The sequence below is a fragment of the Xiphias gladius genome, chromosome 18 (genome assembly GCF_016859285.1).
Source record: "Xiphias gladius isolate SHS-SW01 ecotype Sanya breed wild chromosome 18, ASM1685928v1, whole genome shotgun sequence".
Taxonomy (NCBI): Eukaryota; Metazoa; Chordata; class Actinopteri; order Istiophoriformes; family Xiphiidae; genus Xiphias; species Xiphias gladius.
This window is the reverse complement of record NC_053417.1, coordinates 26,997,831-27,009,151: the sequence shown is the minus strand read 5'-3', so window position 1 is coordinate 27,009,151 and position 11,321 is coordinate 26,997,831.

Below are 11,321 nucleotides of genomic sequence, written 5' to 3'. Positions count from 1 at the left end.
CTGCCCAGTGTTTCCTGAGAACCCGCTCATGCTAGTCAGCAGGCGCTTACAGTTTATCAGCATACCGTCCACGTTCATGTTATTGTGCTGGCACCCGGGTCAAAACACAGCGGAGCCTAGCCCCATAATCAGAGTGTAAAAGTGCACTCCACTTTTCTTTTCTTTGTTTTTGTCGTATTACCTGCGTCTGTGTTGCATGTTTTAAACAGTAATGTGCATTTTTATCCTGGTGACTAAACCGGTAGGTTGTTACAGAAGCTGTGGTTGCTGAGCCCGACAAGCTGAGATGATAAACGGTAACGTCTTCTGGTTTAGGTAACAGCAGTGCTTTTCTCGGGTGCCCCCCTTAGGACAAACTTTATTCTTGCCCACCTTGTAGACTTCCTCCATGACTTGGACCTAGAATAATTAGTGTTTGATGGTGTAAACAAAGGTAGTTTGGATCTGATGTTCGGAAAACTGGTCATTTGAGAGCGCGTTGGAATCTGTGCTTTGCTTGTATGCGGTTTCTGCGGCGTTTTGAATGTGCTTTTGTGCACACAAAAAAAAAACCCGGCTGTTTTTGTCCCCCTTTTGTTTGTGGCGGGGGGATAACACAGAAGTAATCCCACCTGGTGCAGCCTCTAGACCGGAGTGTTAAGTGCTCTCAGGTGTGTGGCTTCTCCCGGCGGTAGCCGAGAGCGCCACATATATACAGTGAAAAAAAGGGAAGCCAGCGAGAGGGAACAGAGGGGTTCGCTCAGATGAAAGGAAACCAGCGAGAGAGAGGAGAAACAAAAAGTCAAGCTTGAGTGCTGATGGAAAAAAAAGAGACATGGGTGAGTTGATGGTTGTGAGGAAAGATGAATGAGCATTTCCATCCTATTATTTCTGTGCAAATGAAATCGGCTCAAAAGACAGAAGGGAATGCAAATTTCTGTTAATATTTCCTACATATTGGAAAAATTGTATTCAAGTGTTTCTGTAAACGTACCGTTTTTATTAATGTTTAAATGGCACAGATATTTATTAACCTTCTAAAATGTCTAATGTTCAATTTTCCTACGAATCATATTTATTATATTATTTACTTTTTAGTTATATATCACTTTTATATATGTATAAAAAGAAATACATGTGGAAAAAAATGTTAAGATTTTTCTTTCACACTAAGTGTGTGCAGCTCAACAGGCAACCGGCTCAATGCGTTTGCACTGACGCACACAACCGGAGTTTTGTAGAACCTGCAGGCGTTGAAGAGCCTCTGGGAAATTCCGGTGTGGAGCGGCAGAGAGATGAACACAGTCCGGCGGGGGATAGGTGGACTCCTGCTGTGAGACAGCGGAGACGTCACACGCGTCCTCATCAAGGCGTCTCTCCAGCCCTGAGAGCCAGAGGGATGAACATCCACATGCTCGCTCCTCCACAGCTGTGGCCTGAGGATCATCGCCCCTGAGCCAGCTCTGGGGTCCCTCAGGTCTGGACCTTGGTCGTTTTTTCCCCTCCCCTCTGGCTGATGTTTTGCGTTGTGTGTGTTCATGCCTGTGTGTGTGAATCAACATGATTTTATTTTGTGAACAAAAGCGTTTTCACATCATTTATAAATATCTGCTAGGCTGATGTTAGGGAATGGCCTCTGTAGGCCCTCTGGTCGTATCAATCCATCGAGTGCGACGTATTTCAGCCAATTAGAATTTATTTCTCAGTGATAAGCGACCATGTTTCTGTCACGTGACGGTCGGAGGAAACAAGGAGAGCAGTGAGTAACATTTTAGCGTCTACTGACTCGTGTCCTCTTGTTTTAAAAACCAAAATATGGTCACCTTGGCAATTTTGTGTCATCAGAATTAAAGCTACCTGTGCAATGTGGTCCAAAAGAGTTACTATATGTTGCTATATCAGCTAATTCACAAGCGCTCAAGATTAGCCAGCTAAGACTGGCCATCTGACGTCAGTCACCTCGGGCAGGTGTCGTGTTTTTCTTTTTCTGAACATTCATGTCCGTATCCCAAACATCCGTGGCTCACAGGAAGGGACTAGGGTTTTAAGAGAATGGTTCAAAGTGCTTAATTTGTAAATCAGGAGGTCCCCCAACACAGAGAGGGTGAGGGGTCAGGGGAGAGAGGAACCCTGGAGCACATTGGACAACGCCCAGGTGCCAGCTGTCCACACTGAACAAACCTAAACAAACCCGTCGTCACGAAGCATTATTTATTAAGTCGGTCTAACACAGTGCGATACGTAATCTAAGACAGTCAGAACTAACGGCTGGCTCAGGTTTTTCTGTCAAATAACAAGTAACTACAAATAGAGTGCGTTCATTTACAGTAGTGCTGACCGGTCTAAATAAAGAAACTAATGACAAAGCCCGCTCTGTTCTCTTTTCCCGCAGTTGCAGTGAGGAACTATGAAGCAATGGGAAAGAAAGAGAGGAGAGAAACTCCCAAAACCCAAGGAGATAGTTCTCTGTGGTAGTATAGTAGCAGCAGAGTGTCTTTTTTATTTTTTTCTTGCATCTGTGAGATAAAATGTTGTACTTCACTGGAGGTCATCTTCCTTTCCAACACCTCAACTTAGTATGAGCTCCCCAGTTCACTATGCGTTCATTCACTCATCTGACTAAAAAAAAAAAAGTACAGCTATAAATAAATAAGCCCGCGTTGCTTAAGCTTCTGGAGCTCAGTTAACACTTCGCCCTCCTCCCGCCTTCCCCTCTCCGTCCTCCTGCCTCCGTTTCAGACCTCCGGCAAGCGGACTCTAGGTTTCCTGACGGACCGGAATTCAAAATAAAGCATTCGGTCGTTTTAATGGTCACCGCCAGGTTCTCGCATGCCACTTTGATTCATTCAAGATGTGTCTGACTTACTTATAGACACGTTTTTGTCAGTCAAGAATGGCCAGGACACACTACGATCAACGTGACAGATGGTACATTTTCTTTCTTTCTTTCTGTCTTTCTCTCCCTGCGTTTTTCTTCTTTGTCTGTGCTGTTCTTTGCTGTGTTACGTGTTTCACAACTCAAATTCATTCAATGAACATCAGCAACAAAGTAACACGCTAACTTCTTTAATTGAGGGCTAGAGGCGGGCTAGCAGTTTTGTTCTGGTATTGGGGTACCTACTAAAACTGCATTCCTTACTCTTTTTTTTGCTAGGTCATCAAATGCAATACATTTGTAACACCGGCTGCATAAGCTGCACATATACCTATGTGCAGCCGTGCAAGTGCAAGTTGTCAGATGAGCCTCTGAATGCAGTTTCGTTCGAAATGTGTGGAAACACTTAGAATTGTCTACTGAGTTTTTAAGGGGACGTTACCGTAACCCTGGTATTTTTTGGGAACCCCAAAATTACAGAGGGTCCCTAAACGTCTCATGGTCAAGTTAGCAGCTGTTCTGATTTAATTCACGGTACTTTAAGCACCTTTTTGTTCGTGCGGCGTCATGGGTCAATGGTTCAACCACATCACTTGGTAAACAATATCGTTCAGTGTTATGTTCTGTTCATTTGTGGGTATGAATCATCAATTTCAGAGCACAATGCAAGTCGTAGTAGAGCATTCACTGTATTAGTAATTTGTGCACAGACGTTGTGAATTCGAAAGTGCGGTTCAGACATTATACCAACAAATTGAGTTTTAAAAACATTTTAAAAAAAACATAAAAAGAATCATTTGTTCCTTCCATGGTTAATGTAGTTCCTCCAAGAGACAGATTTCTTTCCCCGTGACCGTTTGCCCGAAGGTCAGTCTTCAGTTGTAATTACAATAACTGTTCCAGTGGGAACTCAGACACTGAATTTTCTCAGAAACATCTCATCCAATTTGATTTTTCTCTCGTTCTGCATGCGAATGGGCCTTTGCAAACTGTGGATTAATACGCCTGCATCATCCGGGTCATGACATTACTAAGTGCTGAGTGCCTGGGGTTCTTGAGGACGTTTCACCTCTCGTCCGAAGGGCTTCTTCAGTTCTAACTGACAGGCGCGGAGTCCCAGGCGTTTAACACCTTGTGCGGTCATTTACACCTCGAGAGTCGCTGAGGTCACATGAGTCACGGTGGGAATGGGTGTTAAGCTGCCTGGGGAGGGATCTCTTCGATACCTTAGTCAGATATCTCTTCCTCTGTTAGCTCCCATTGTCATTCTCTAAGATTCACACCTGTTCTCTTCTCTCATTTGATTCAGTCCCTGTTCTGGCTTCTTCCCGCCCATCAGTCCTCCTCGCCTCTTGACCCCGCTGTTTTTCACTGTGGCCTTGAGCTCAGTCAGGGACTGATTTACAACAGGGTTGAAAGAGGAACACAGTCAACTGGCTGTGAGGAGAGGAAGCCAGCGGGACTCCGGGCCTCAAGGAGCAGGTGTGACCGCCGCTGCACTCCAGGTGCGGAGGCTGCACCACAAAGCATGCCCCAGGCCAGTTCGGGATGGGTTGAGCTGAATAAAAAGTCTTTAGAGTCAATCCTCTCGGGAGCACGGATGTGTTCTGGAAAGCCGCCTCTTGGATCAACAGATGTCTTGCATGCAAAGAGGATATTTTGGCCCGAGGCTGGAGCTAGAGGAAGGGTTCTACAGAACTATGAGGAATTATCCTCTGGGGACCATGAATATCCATCCCAGTTTTCATGTTCAAATGTTGAACGACTAAAACACATTAAAGTTAAAAAAAAATTGAAAAAAAATGAAAGATTAAAAATATAAATACATTAAAAAAAATAAACTTTCGAATCACGTGGCTCTTTAAAACTTTTACATTTTGTTTCCTTTAAGAAAAATCACTCTTTAGACTCTTTTGCCTTCTGCTACTCTGCTGCTTTGCATCTAACTATCAGAAAAATCAGCAGCCTGAACTGATTAAACAGAAGAAGATTTTTTTTTTCTTCAATGCTTCGATTTAGCAGGTTAATATTTCAGTTTACTGTAAACATACTGCACGCTGCATCATTAAAGTTAACCTCCAAATGGTTATTACGCGCAACTCAGCCACAACGTTAAAGTGGGTAACCGGTTTGTTGTCGTGGCGGATCGGTGGCAGCGGTATTGAGCGAACAGCAGGTAGAGGCCGTACCCCGTCTAATCCTGTGCAAAGAAACATTGGTGCTCATTTGCGTTGGAGGTGAATGGGACGCCGTCCTCTTCGTCAGCAGCACCACGCTGCCTCGTTCGTCCCCCGTTTAGCTAACCTTCCCTCATTAGCGGGCCCGGTGTGGCAGGCAGATGGAGAATGGAGAAGAAGGTGAGGGAGAGAAATTTAGACCACACACCACGGCCATTAATCAACTTGTTAGCGCATGCGGGCCATTGATGTAGCATGCTGGCTGTCTGCCGGAAGATAAATGAATGGAGACTGGTTTCTCGCCCTTGTTTTGCCTCGGAAGTACAGACAGAATATTCAGACCTCTCTGCAGCAACGCCGCCTGCCCACTGCTGCACTGCTGCACCAGATCAATGAGAAATAATCCCACTTATTTCTCATTTGCTGCCATCCAGTTGGTTTGGAGTAATAGGCAAAAATGTGAACGCTCATTGCAGCACTTTGTGGACCCCTCAGTTAGCACGGCCTGCTGCCAATTCGGCCTCAGGAAACAATTGCAGATTAGTCCCCGTGGGGAGGGAAAGGGTCCGTTTGAAACTGGGGAAGCTGTTCATTTTTTCTTTCTGCAACACTCACAGCATGTCCATCTCTCACTTGGTGGAATTTTTTTTAACTCGTCCTCGATATGAGCGATACGATCTGATTCCCCTTTGGGCAGGATGACATCGCCTTCAAAAACGAACTAACGTGAGCTGAAACGAATCGGTTAGTGTAAAGTAAAGATCGTGACAATGGTTGAAAGAAGCCAAAAATTGACCGTTGGTGGGAGATGGGATGGGAACATTTGCCTTTTCCCTAAAAGGTTTTGCAGAGGCAGGCAGATTTTCTTTCTGTTTCCAGTTCCACTTTTCTTTAAAATTTACAATTACTGCATTTAACACTGTCCTGACAATGTCAGTCATATTCCTTACAAAAACAAAGTCTTATGTACCCTCACTTTATTAGCACTTTATTAGGAACACCTGTCCACCTGCTTATTCACGCAATTATCCAACCATGCAATCATGTGGCGGCAGTGCAGTGCATAAAATTATGCAGATCCAGGTCTGGAGCTTCAGTTAATCTTCACATCAAACATCAGAATGAGGAAAAATGTGAATCCCAGCGACTCCGACCGCGGCAGGACTGTTGGTGCGAGACGAGCTGGTTTTAGCGTTTCTGAACCTGCTGATCTCCTGGGATTTTCACACACAGAAGCCTCCAGAGTTTTTACTCAGAATGATGCGAAAAGCAGAAAACATCCAGCGAGCGACGGCTCAGTGGACGGAAACGCCGCGTTGATGAGAGGGGTCAGACTGGCTGGAGCTGACAGAAAGGCTCCGGTAACTCAGATAACCACTCTCTACAACATCTGGATTTCCGCCGAGGCAATGCGGATTGTCGGGTCCGAATTCGGTTTGTTCTGTATTTCGGGAGCACTGCGTCCAACCACAGTCTGATCAGTGTCTCAGCTCCACTGGAGCGGTTTGAGGATTAGGGACGTTGGTCAGGGGCACCTCAGTGGTAATAATGAGGCTCGCTTTCTCCACCCAGATTTATCCGTCTGGTCAAGGTTCCACCATCAACATTCCGGTCACAAGCCCACCAGCCTGACTTTGAGCGGTCTCACCTAATAACCGCATCCCCTCTCCTTCTTTCTCCCTCCATTTCCGGTCTCTTTATGTTGTCACACTATCAAATGAAGACAGAAACGGCACGAGAACGAATTAACCTCTTAGTACTTTTTCAACAGGTGCAGGTCTACAATATTTTTTTTTTCCCATGTGTAGTGAGAAAATTTTGCTCAGCATTTGAAAACGGGCAGAGAGGTAGACGTACAGACATACAGGTCTCTTGACTGGGCTTTAAGGCAACAACATTATTATACATCATGATGTTTCTGTCATAAATATAAGGACACCAATGGAAGGTATTCTGAGTCTGGAAAGGCAGAAAAAAAAGAGAAAAACCAGCCAGAATAGAGTCTTATTCAGATGAATATTCATCGATCGTGCAGTCTGACTCCTCTTATGAGGATGTGCTGTTTCTGCCCAGTTCTCTTGAAGCAGGTTGATCGAGCTGCTTTATCTTTATTTTTATTTTTTTAATGGAAGTTTGTGAATCCTCACAGCTATCACATTTAAATGGAAAGTACAAGGTTTGAGCAGAGAGGGAGACACTGAGGGGCGAACGGGAGAGAGGGAGGAAATAAATCTCTATAGCTGGTGCTTTTAGACTGAAACGACATAAAGGCTAGACGTGATCATCAAAGCTAAGAATCCGGAGTCGATAAGCGGATCCCCTGTTGAGAAGAATTTCCCCGGGCTCTGAGGAGGAGACGTACTGCATCACCCTTCTAAAGAGAACAGAAAAAATGCAGTGTCTTTACAGTATCTGTGCCGTGCCGACTCCCTTGGTGCTATTTACAGAATGAGCCACTGCTTTCCACTGCTGCACATGTACCTTCTGTAATTCCCATTCCCTTCAGGCCCGAGGCGTTGGGTGATAGAACGCAAGACAGAATGCAGCATATTCTCTCTCGTCCCCGGTGCTGTCTACCCATGCAGACGCAGCTCCCGCAGGGCACAGAGTGAGAGAGAATCCCGCAGCCCGTACGTGATGGTGATTCTTAATCCGCTCTGCGCGTGATTTCTGCGAATGTGACCGTGGCTCTCTGGCTCCACAGTGACCGTCGGCCCTCCGGTTTTTCCCTGGAGAACGCGGTAACAATAAAGTACCCGACTTGCCGGCTGACCTGTTACAAACTCATTTAGTCTATTAAGTACTGTACATTATGTAGAATGAAATTCTGCACTGCGTCGTTTCAGGCATTAAAACGTACGGCTAGTGTAAATGTAGTGCCCAGGCACAGTAATATACACGTAAAAAGTTTATTTTATCTTAAAATTTGGACAACGTGGGTGCACCTAGACACCAGAGTTTTGTATAAACCGCTAAATGCTAGCAACCAGCTACGATCCAGACTAAAGTGAAGGGAGTTAGCCTGAAACCAGAGGTTCTCAACTACAGTTTGTCTGCCATTAAAAGGGACCAAAATGTATTAGACATAAGAATATCAACTTAAAGTACTTTCACCGTATGTACTGAACGTCTTGTAAAGTCAGTGACGGTCTGATGCTTCAGACCCGCAGACATGAACTGACTCTTTGCCCGTATGTTTAAAATCATCGTCCGAGGACTCAAACACCCTTCAAGCTGAGAGTCAGCACTTTAACCTCACAGCCAGTCGCACTTTAAATCCGGCACGTCGGACAAAACAGCGGAAAACGCGCCACTGCCAAAACACTCCCCTCTTTAGCGCTTGTATGTCCAGCAGACTGGAACAGAAGATCTGTGATTGAGAAACCGTGGCTGAGTTGGAACGCGGGAGCAACTTCACCTGTACTGTCACAACGGAGAAGCCGAATTAGAAGTGTGAAAAAATAAATAAATAAATAAAAAAGATAGAACCGCATCAGTGCTGCGAATGCAACTCATGTGGCAACCAGCAGTGGCCAATTAGCACCAGTCAAACGTTAGTTCTTCTTCTCCTCCTGATGATAAGGCAAGAAAACACTCATCATCTGAAGGTCCGGGTCATTTAATTAGCTGGTGAAAGGCTGAAAGACACACGGATCTTGCTCTGGTTCCGTTTTGGTGGCCAGGTGGATAAAAGCGGATGTTTCCTGTCTGCGTTGGATTTTGAATTATTACCGCGTAACCGAATGTTAGAGCTGATTCCGAGGCCGATGATGACCACAAGTAAAAACTTTCTTAATATATTTCTGCCTTTTTTTTCTACTTCCACTCTTTTTTTTTGTGTTTAATTGAAAAAAATGAAATGCATTAAAAAAAAAAACAGGTACCAATGTGTGTTTGTGTGTATATATGTATATATGTATATATGTATGTATATACATAGGGGCTTCAGATTTGTGTCTTTTTAATAGAGAGGGCCATCATTCCATCGTTTCACAATGATTTTCGGGTCAGGTACGAACTCTGGGCGCTGTCGAGACGTCCGGGACGAGTGTTGGATTTCATCAGCTGAGTGTAAGTGTGCACCTTTACCAGGGTAACAGAGAAACACATACAAGCTAATCACGTGTGCGCCTGGCGAACGTGCAAACTCGGCGCCGACTTTGTGCAGCTCGGCCCCTGACGGGCCGGCGTAGATAAACACCCCCTGAGTGTCTGTTCCCCGAGGCGACGCGGAAGCGATGTAGAGTTCGATACCTGCCTGAACATTCGGACAACACACACAGACACACACACACACCATAGATCACATGCAAGGCAGGGATTTGCTGATGCAGTGCGTAGCAGTAAATACTGCATGTCCCGCTCGTGTGTGTGTCCGTGCGTGTGTGTGTGTGTGTGTGTGTGTGTGTGTGTGCGGTCCCACTGGCCTACAACAATAAAAACCAGGGAACACAGTGCAATAGAGAAGTGTAGTTTGTGTAATTGTTTTCCTCATTATGGTGTTGTCATTGTTTCATGTAGCTCTCTGCTGCAGCTGCTGACTGTGCTCTACCACAACTGTGTCTAATCCTTCCTTCGGGATAAGTCTGTTTTTTTTTGTTGTTTTTCTCTTTGTTCGTTTATTTCGCTGTCGTTTTTTTTTTTTTTTTTTTTAAGCAGGGGATCCCGGGCACACGTCTGAACCACCCCGCGTTCCACCACCTAAAAAGGACCGTGGCAACAGACGCTCTGAAGGTTTCACCGGCGTCCCTCCGAAGCCGGGGGTGGTGTGAAATGAAGGAACGGTCGCGTGACTGAAATGGGGATTGAAAGACTCACCGCGGACAAGCTCAAGCGAGATTAAGGCTCCAAACAACCAGTAATGCAACCCTGCAGAAGACGGTCGTTACACTTCTGCTCTCTCCCTTCAAAACAGAGCATCTGCTGTAATGAACCCATAACTGGTGATAAAATACGCTCGACTCTTCACTACATTTCATTTTCATTTTATTCATTTTTTTTATTTTTACACATTTGACACTCTCTCTCTTTTTTCCTCACTAAACATTCCCTTTTCCAGTTTCCCTCGTGCTTGCCTAATGAGACGGGTAATGATGACTGATGACTGACTGCTAGGTATCAGAAAGAGGGGCCTTAACTCTGGTGGACGAGGCGCGTTGAGCCCTCGGAGACACGCGTGTAATAAGGAGCTAAATAAATACATTTGCCTGCCAACCAGACAGGGTTTAATAAACCCTCTGAGGTTTAGGCAGAGACACTGAGGGTCCTGGTCTTTCTGATCTCCCTGGAATCAGAAAGAATCTTTCATCCTTAAATGACCTTCAGTTTTATCGGAGGGATTTTTCCATTAAAGTCTCACCAGTGGCTTCACCCTTCCTGTTTCATTAATCCCAGTATGACTGTCAACACCTTTAATTTCCTGTCCCTCATTCACACTGTCTCCCTTCATTTAACCTTTTTACCAATCTCTCACCCATTTGCATTTCCTCTCTGTTCCCGTTATCCAAGTCATTTTTAAAACTTCGTTTATTTGCTTTTCTCTCCTGTGCTTTGTTATTTTCTCTTCTTCTTTCATCCCTGCTCCAGCCCTCTTTTAATTTCATCTTTCAGCTTTTTCCCTCTGTTTACATCCTTTACTCCCCTTCCACACCTCTCTGTCTTCATCAAGTTGTTCCTTGCCATTTCGAATTGGTTCCTCTTTATGAGAATTGATGTTTTTCTTCATTACTCCGTGATCTATTTCTGATCCATGCTTAACTGTCATATCAATACGTCTTGCGCCTCCTGGGGGGAAATTTTAATCAGTATTTGAGTCCGTGTAAATCAGAGGGATTGCTGTCATCAAGGGTCCTTGTCAAATTTCACCGGAGAGGTGAAGTTAGCTAAGTAATCTTCCAATCAGTTTGCTGGAAATCAATCATTTGCTGGTTTCACAGCCACAGATTTGGCTGGTGATTGGTTGTGTGAACTGCTGAGACCTGCGTGTCATGTAGCCTGTGCCTCGGTGTTCCCTCCATCACAAACTAAGCAGTTTTACAGAAGTTTGTAGCAGAGATATACCGAGCTGAACCCGGGGACTGGTATCAGGCATATTTTGATGGATCAGTAGCAGTTAAAATAAAGCCGATCAGAACCTGATGCTTTCTTTACTGCACTCTGTTGTGTTCACCTCGGCCTGCTGTGTGTTGCAACACTGCTCTCCTCCACTTCTCCTCAATGCACATAGGGACTCGTGGAGGTGAAAATCCGAGTGTATGAATGTGAAAAATTATTAGGACACGCAATTTCCG